Below are 7488 nucleotides of genomic sequence, written 5' to 3' on the forward strand. Positions count from 1 at the left end.
TCCCCCGTGAAAACAGGACTTAGACAATAATGATATAAATGTCCTATCTTTTAGGTTCTATAATTTACTACTAATGCAACTATATGTACTAGAAAACATATAACCTTTGATACTTGTAATTGGTGGTGCTTTGTAGTATGGATACTAATATTAATAGCTAATTTAATTATCATTCTAAATGGTCACATTCGTTATTTTCTAAATATAAATTTGTAAAAACATTTGTACCTAAACTACAATTCGTAGACATAGAACATTTAAATACCAAATAATTCAAATGCATTATTATTCATTATAACCCCAAATAATTTCTCCATGACTAAGCTGTTTATATTTTTATAACCTCACGTTAATATATTAGTCTCTTATAATTCCCACTAATTATCACTATCATAATTTTAAAAAAACGTTACAACCATTCATCTTCTTACTAAACCACTATAAATCTAGTCTAATCATATTATTTATGATTTATCTATAGTAGAAAATTACAGTATCAACTATGGACTCTGCTATGTACTTTACCAAGTATGTAACATGTGTATTCTTACTGATCGTATAGCATGCTTGTTTGTGGAAAATTTGTAGTAAAAAGACAGTGAAAGAAAATTGATTTGTATTCTCTCAAAATCAATTACAATTTGGATTTCCTGATTACAAAAGAGAGGAGAATGAATTTAATTCTCCCCTTTGTTTAATTCTGGGTTCTTCACGGTGGCGATGGAGTACCTCCCTCGAATGCTCGCGTCGAGTTTGCTCTCCGTTGACGATCCGCGCATCTTGATTCACTGGAACGTGGTCTTCTCCTCACGATTTGACGTTGTGGAGGATTTGCGTGGTAAGTTTGAAAATAACTCTTAACGAGTTGATAACTCAGAGCGAGTTTAGAAAAACTCTGTGAAAGAGTTGATTTAACCGAAATCGGTTAGTAAGCCAAGGATGAATAAGATCCTGTTGCTGGTCTCCAAAGCTCCAACAATTCCCCTCAAAAGCTAGCCGAAGATCTCTTCTTTACTGCCCAAAAAAGAAGGATCTGAACTCAATTGAGTTTCGAGGTATTTATAGGGGATTAAGGAGGTGTAACCGCCCCCCCTTAATTTGCTCCTCAATGGGCTGAGTGGGGTGTAACCCCCCCCCCTAAACAGCTCCACAAATCGTGGGGAAAACGGTTTTGAAACCGTTCTGTTAGTGCTTTGAACGAGTCAAAACGCCAATCTGGGCGTTCTGGGCCGAACTCTGCGTTTTAGACTAAAAAACGCAGAGTTGGGCCTATTTTAGGTGGCTGAACGCACAGGCCACGATGCGTTGTAAATCTGAAATGCAGAGTTGGGACGCAGAGATGAACTCTGTGTTTTGGACCTGAGACGCAGAGTTGGGACGCAGAGATGAACTCTGCGTTTTAGACCTAAGACGCAGAGTTGGGACACAAAGATGAACTCTGCGTTTTGGATCTGAGACGCAGAGTTGGGACACAGAGATGAACTCTGCGTTTTGGATCTGAGACGCAGAGTTGGGACGCAGAGATGAACTCTGTGTTTTGGCTCCGGAATATAGCCACGACCTCTGCGTTTTGAGTTTGGAACGCAGCCACGACCTCTGCGTTTTGGATCTGGAACGCAGCCACGACCTCTGCGTTTTGAGTTTAGAACGCGGGCACGACCTCTGTGTTTTGAATCTTGGATGCAGAGGTGAGCCTTAGGTGGGCTCGGCGAGCTTTAGGCTAAGTCCGATGTTCTGACGAAGTCCAGTCTTGCAGACGGACTTCAGAACATAACTTGCTGCGAAGAACAGGTCATAACTTTCAAACCGTAAGTCGGAATTGGACGAATTATATATGAAAATCGGCTATCTCGACAAGACGGAGCCGACCAAACAAACCTCATAGGGTTAGGTTTGCTCCGTCAGTTTTGCCAAATTCCTTACGGTTTGAGAGATATCTGAGTTTTAATATGAAGAGACCGTCAATTTGTAGTCTCTTTTGCTAGAGCGTTGCAAAGATCGTCACTTCATAACCTTCGTCTTGGCTCCTTAAAAATATGAGAGTCATCAGATTGTAACTCCCGATGCTGATTGTGAAGGCTGTTGAATTAGAGCTTTCATCAGTTGTCGTGAAGATCGTCAGATTGTAACCTTCAGCGATCTACGTGAAAGTCTTCAAATTATGGCCTTCTGGAAGTCGTCAGATTGTAACTTCCATCATCGGTATTTGATGGGGGATAAGCTATCTATTGTGATTTTTAGACAGCCTACAATGCTTATTTCTTATTGCATGGTGAACAAGTTGTTCATGTTGTGGAGTAACCAAAATAAGTGGAGCCACATAGGAGATCTATAAGGGTGTTTGTCCAAAATACGTTTAAAGCAGTGATTCAGGTTAGTGTGATTATTATTGCCTTTTTTAATATTATTTCTCAAATAACTTTTTCCCCCGTGAAAACAGGGCTTAGACAACAATGATATAAATGTCCTATCTTTTAGGTTCTATAATTTACTACTAATGCAACTATATGCACTAGAAAACATATAATCTTTGATACTGGTAATTGGTGGTACTTTGTAGTATGGATACTAATATTAATAACTAATTTAATTATCATTCTAAATGGCCACATTCGTTATAATACCAAATAATTCAAATGTATTATTATTCATTATAACCCCCAAATAATTTCTCCATGACTAAGTTGTTTATATTTTTATAACCTCACATTAACATATTAGTCTCTTATAATTCTCACTAATTATCACTTTCATAATTAAAAAAACGTTACAACCATTCATCTTCTTACTAAACCACTATAAATCTAATCTAATCTTATTATTTATGATTTATCTATGGTAGAAAATTACAGTATCAATTATGGTGACATGAGAAATTATTATCACCATTTTACTATAATATTAGTAATTATGTGATATTGTACTATCTTACTTTTTTATAATATATCATAGTAGCAAAACATAATTTCAAAAATTAGAATAGCATAATATATTAATTATAGCATTAATAACATAACAATTTTAATATAATATTAAGAAAAGGAAAGGATGTTAATGGGCATGTAAGCTTGGCTAGCCTGTTAAATTAACAGAAACGAAGAAAGAGAAAGAATATTACAGCTCTGTATTTATAACCTCTCAATTAAATGCTTATGAATTTCCAACTCAGTCAACCCATTAATCCTATTATTACTCACTAATTAATCAATGCACATTAGCCCTTCATTATCTATTCTGAATTTCCATACAATTTCCATCATCCCACTAACTACTTGCACATAACTAAACATTAATTACTCATTGATCCAAACCATAAATTTGATCTTAATTCATAAATTTTTAGTTACACAGTTGCTTGGGAACAATAATCACATAACATGATCGAGTCGGTTACAAAACATATGGAAATAAGAGGATCTCGATCTCTATTTATATCCAATCTCACTATTTGTTAAAAACTATTCACCATCTAACTAATCCCTATTTATTGTTCTTTGTTCCTTACAGCAATATTGAGCAGATGAACCCAAGTCATCAAGACAAAATGGTTAGTTTTGTATATATGTTCCAAGATGTTGATGAATAATTGATGAAGGTTCAAAAATTTTAAATTAGGGGAGTCAATTTTAGTTCTTGTGATTAAAAAAATTTAAGTATTTTAATTTTTTTTTCATCTCATTTTAGCATTTTGAGATATCTCAAAAGTCGAAGATCCTGGATTCGAGCCCTTCAACTTCTCGAAGAAATCTCGGTCCATTTCATCAGGTTTTTTTTACCTTAATTTCACCTACTTTGTTCACATCCTTCAATCTCCTTTTAAATTTCAACTTTCTTTTCTTCAATCACTCTAGGAAATTTCACAAGTATAACATGCTTAAATTTTTAATGGACACTGCTAGGTATTTTACCAAGTATGTAGTATGTGTATTCTTATTGATCGTATAACATGCTTATTTCTTACTGCATGGTGAACAAGTTGTTCATGTTGTGGAGTAACCAAAATAAGTGGAGCCACATAGAAGATCTATAAGGGCGTTTGTCCAAAATACGCTTAAAGAAGTGACTCGGGTTGACATGATTATTATTGCCTTTATTGATATTATTTCTTAAATAACTTTTTTCTCATGAAAACAGGGCTTAGACAACTATGATATAAATTGAAGAAATGACAAAAGAAGCTCGAAAGAAGCTCAGAAGAACAGCCAGGCAGACTGGCGGTCGACCGCAAGTCAGCGGCGATCGACCGCGAACGTGCACATGAGAGCAGTAGAATTCGGAGCTAAAGACGGTCAACCGTCGTGGTCGATCGCGCCAACCATGTAGGTGATTTTGCTCTCGGGTTTTGGTTCGGTCGACCGTGGCAGTTGTTTGGTGGAAAATTCGTAGTAAAAAGAAAAATTAAAAAAAATATTTGATTTGTATTCTCTCAATCTCAATTACAATTTGGATTTTCGATTATAAAAGAGAGGAAAATTGATCTGAATTTTCCCCTTTGGTTAATTATGGGTTCTTCACGGTAGCGATAGAATGTCTCCTTCGAATGCTTGCGTCGAATTTGCTCTCCGTTGACGATCCGCACGTCTCAATTCACTGGAACAACTAACTTGCATGGAAAGTTTGATTAAGAACTCTTAATCGAGTTTTATAACTCATGGTGAGTGTTAAAGTCTGTGAAAAGAATTGTTTGAACCGAATAATCGGTTAATAGGCCAAGTAAAATTTGCTGCTGATGAAGGATGCTTCAAGATCTTCTTGTTGCCAATAATCTCCCTTCAGATGATCTTGTGGATGATCCAATCTCCAAAAATCCAACCTCGACTCTGTTGAGTTTGTTAGGATTTATAGGAGAATAAGGGGTGTAACTTACCCCTTAATCCGCTCCTAAGTGGACGTGCTTTTCTCAGATCGTGGAGAAAACGGTTCTGAAACTGTTCGACTCATGATTGAATGAGTCAAATGCCCAAGTTAGCGTTCAAGACCCTAACTCCACGTCTTAGACTGGAGACGCGGATTTGGGCACCCGCTGGATGTTGAAAAACACGGGGGTCGCCCACGTTTTGTTCGTTGGGGGTTGGAAACGCAGGGGTCGCCTGCGTCTCAAGAACTGAAATGCGAAAGTGAATTCCGCGTTTAGAAGAGGCTAGTGACTTATAACCTCTTCTATAGAGCATTATAAAGACCATTGTTGAGTGATCTTCGCCTTGGCTGTTTTTGGGTGTGAAAGTCGTCAGATTGTAACTCTCACAGTTGATTGTGAAAACTATTGAATCAGGGTTCTCATCAGTCATCGTGGAGGCTATCGAATTGTAACATTTTTCCGATCTACGTGAAAAATCCTCTGATTGCGGTTTTCATTTGTTGACGTGAAAGTCGTCGGATTGTAACTTTCTTTGTCGAGATGTTGATCGAAGTTTGATAGAGATCAGCCATCTGTTGTGATTTTTAAACAGCCTACAGAACCCCCTCCAAAGTTTTTGAAAGTTCGCGGTTGACTGTGATGAATTTTCAGAATACTTTGGATCCCAAAATTTGTTTGATTGATTGTTCACTCCGTCTAATTTGAAGACATCGCGAACCTGGTTGTCAGAATGTCGAAATTCTACTTTCTTAAACCAAACAATAACTTTTGAGTCTTGATGACAATGAACTTAGTCAAACAAGCTAAAGCCCATTGTTGTTGAACCAAACAAGGATGAAGATGATATGTAATCTCAATGTCTTACTTTAAAATCAGGAAAAAAAATTACGGACGTCACTATGTTCCAATATTTTGTTCACCAAAATATAATCTCAATGTCTTACTTTAAAAAATGCTGCCATATAAAAAGCCTACAGACAACAGCAATACAACTATTTTCTCAAGCAAAAAGTTTGATTTAGACATCTCTCCATTGCACTGCTTGGTACTGAAACATTAGCACTATAAAGCGGCTATCAATGTCCTGCTACTGAAACATTAGCACTACTTTGAGACAAACACATTCCTATTTCTCCAACATTGAAATCCTAATAAAAAGAGCATAATAAAATTAATTAATATTTTTCTCCAAATCTCAAAAAAATTGCATTGAGAAATCCAAATTTTAATAAACCTAAAGGCAAACTAGTGAACGCAAATCGAATTAAGATTCTTGTTTCACATTTTAGATTATAGAATATTAACTTATGTTCTTAAATAAATACAACTAACTACCTATCCTATATGTGAGCTTGGGAATTATTAAATTTTATATCTGCTTTTTTTAACATTCTTGGGTTTTTGATTTCTATTTAAAAAAAAAAGAACATCAGATCCTCTCCATCTGATTCTCTCCAACATATACATCAACATTATTTTCTTTTAAAATATTAAAATTTCCAAGCTTAATAACAAATTGTTTAAAGAAGTAGATAATACATAAAACAGAAGATATTGTGGGAAAATCGGTAAAATATATTAATATTTATGCGAGGTAATTCTTCACAACTTAGCTTCATTTTTTCCCTTTATCCTCTCATGACACTCTGTGAAAAATAATATCATTATAAAATTTAAATATTTTCTACTTTCTATTGATTAAAATAGAATCACATCAATGGTTTAAAAATTAATATAATAAGGATAACAATTCTACTTTTTTAATTTAAATTGTAGTAAACAAATAAATCACATCTACATTTCAATTCTTAAAGTATAAGTGGACTGACAACTTGTGCAGATATATGCAAGACATGTCATGCAAAAATAAAGCAATCGACATAATCAATGAGTAAATCATACAAATAATTTTACATAAACTTTGAAAATAAACTTACCACAGATTCAATAGATTAAATAAGTGGTAATTTAGCAGAGAAAACTCCAAGCTTTATTATTTAATCCTGGAGCATACCATCATTGTCTGCAAATATAAACGCAATCATATAAATAAAAATTTCGTAAGTGTTGCACTTTAATGATTTAGATGTTAAAGAATAACATATATTTTAATGATGAAATATCATTCGGATTTTACATGGATGAAACAAATTTAATATGTAAATCACCTCTACTCACAGTCTCTCTAATATTCATTAATATGCATTTTATGTAAGTTACAAAATGAAAAAAACTGAAACTTTACAAAAGACTACCTAAAAATTATAAACAACCCGTTGAAAATATAAAAAATTAACAAATCTTAATAAGATTCAAAATTTACAAAAAATACCCAAATAAATTCGAAATTACAAAAGTTACCTTGAACATTTCAAACTTTTGAAAGAGGCACCAGAAAATCTACAAAACAATAAAAATTCAAAATTAGAGAAAGCCACCATGAAAAATCCTTAAAATTTCCAAAAGCAAGCCAAATAATTTGAAAATTGTAAAAAAAACAACCTAAAAGTTTTTAGAGATCATTTGTAATTTTCTGGGGATAGTTTGTAAGGTGTGCCTTGTAATTAAAATTCGAGGTGCTTTTATAAATTAAAAATTTTCCATTCACTATTGTAAGTTTCAGATTGTCA

The sequence above is a fragment of the Asparagus officinalis genome, chromosome 7 (genome assembly GCF_001876935.1).
Source record: "Asparagus officinalis chromosome 7, Aspof.V1, whole genome shotgun sequence".
In the NCBI taxonomy this organism is placed as follows: Eukaryota; Viridiplantae; Streptophyta; class Magnoliopsida; order Asparagales; family Asparagaceae; genus Asparagus; species Asparagus officinalis.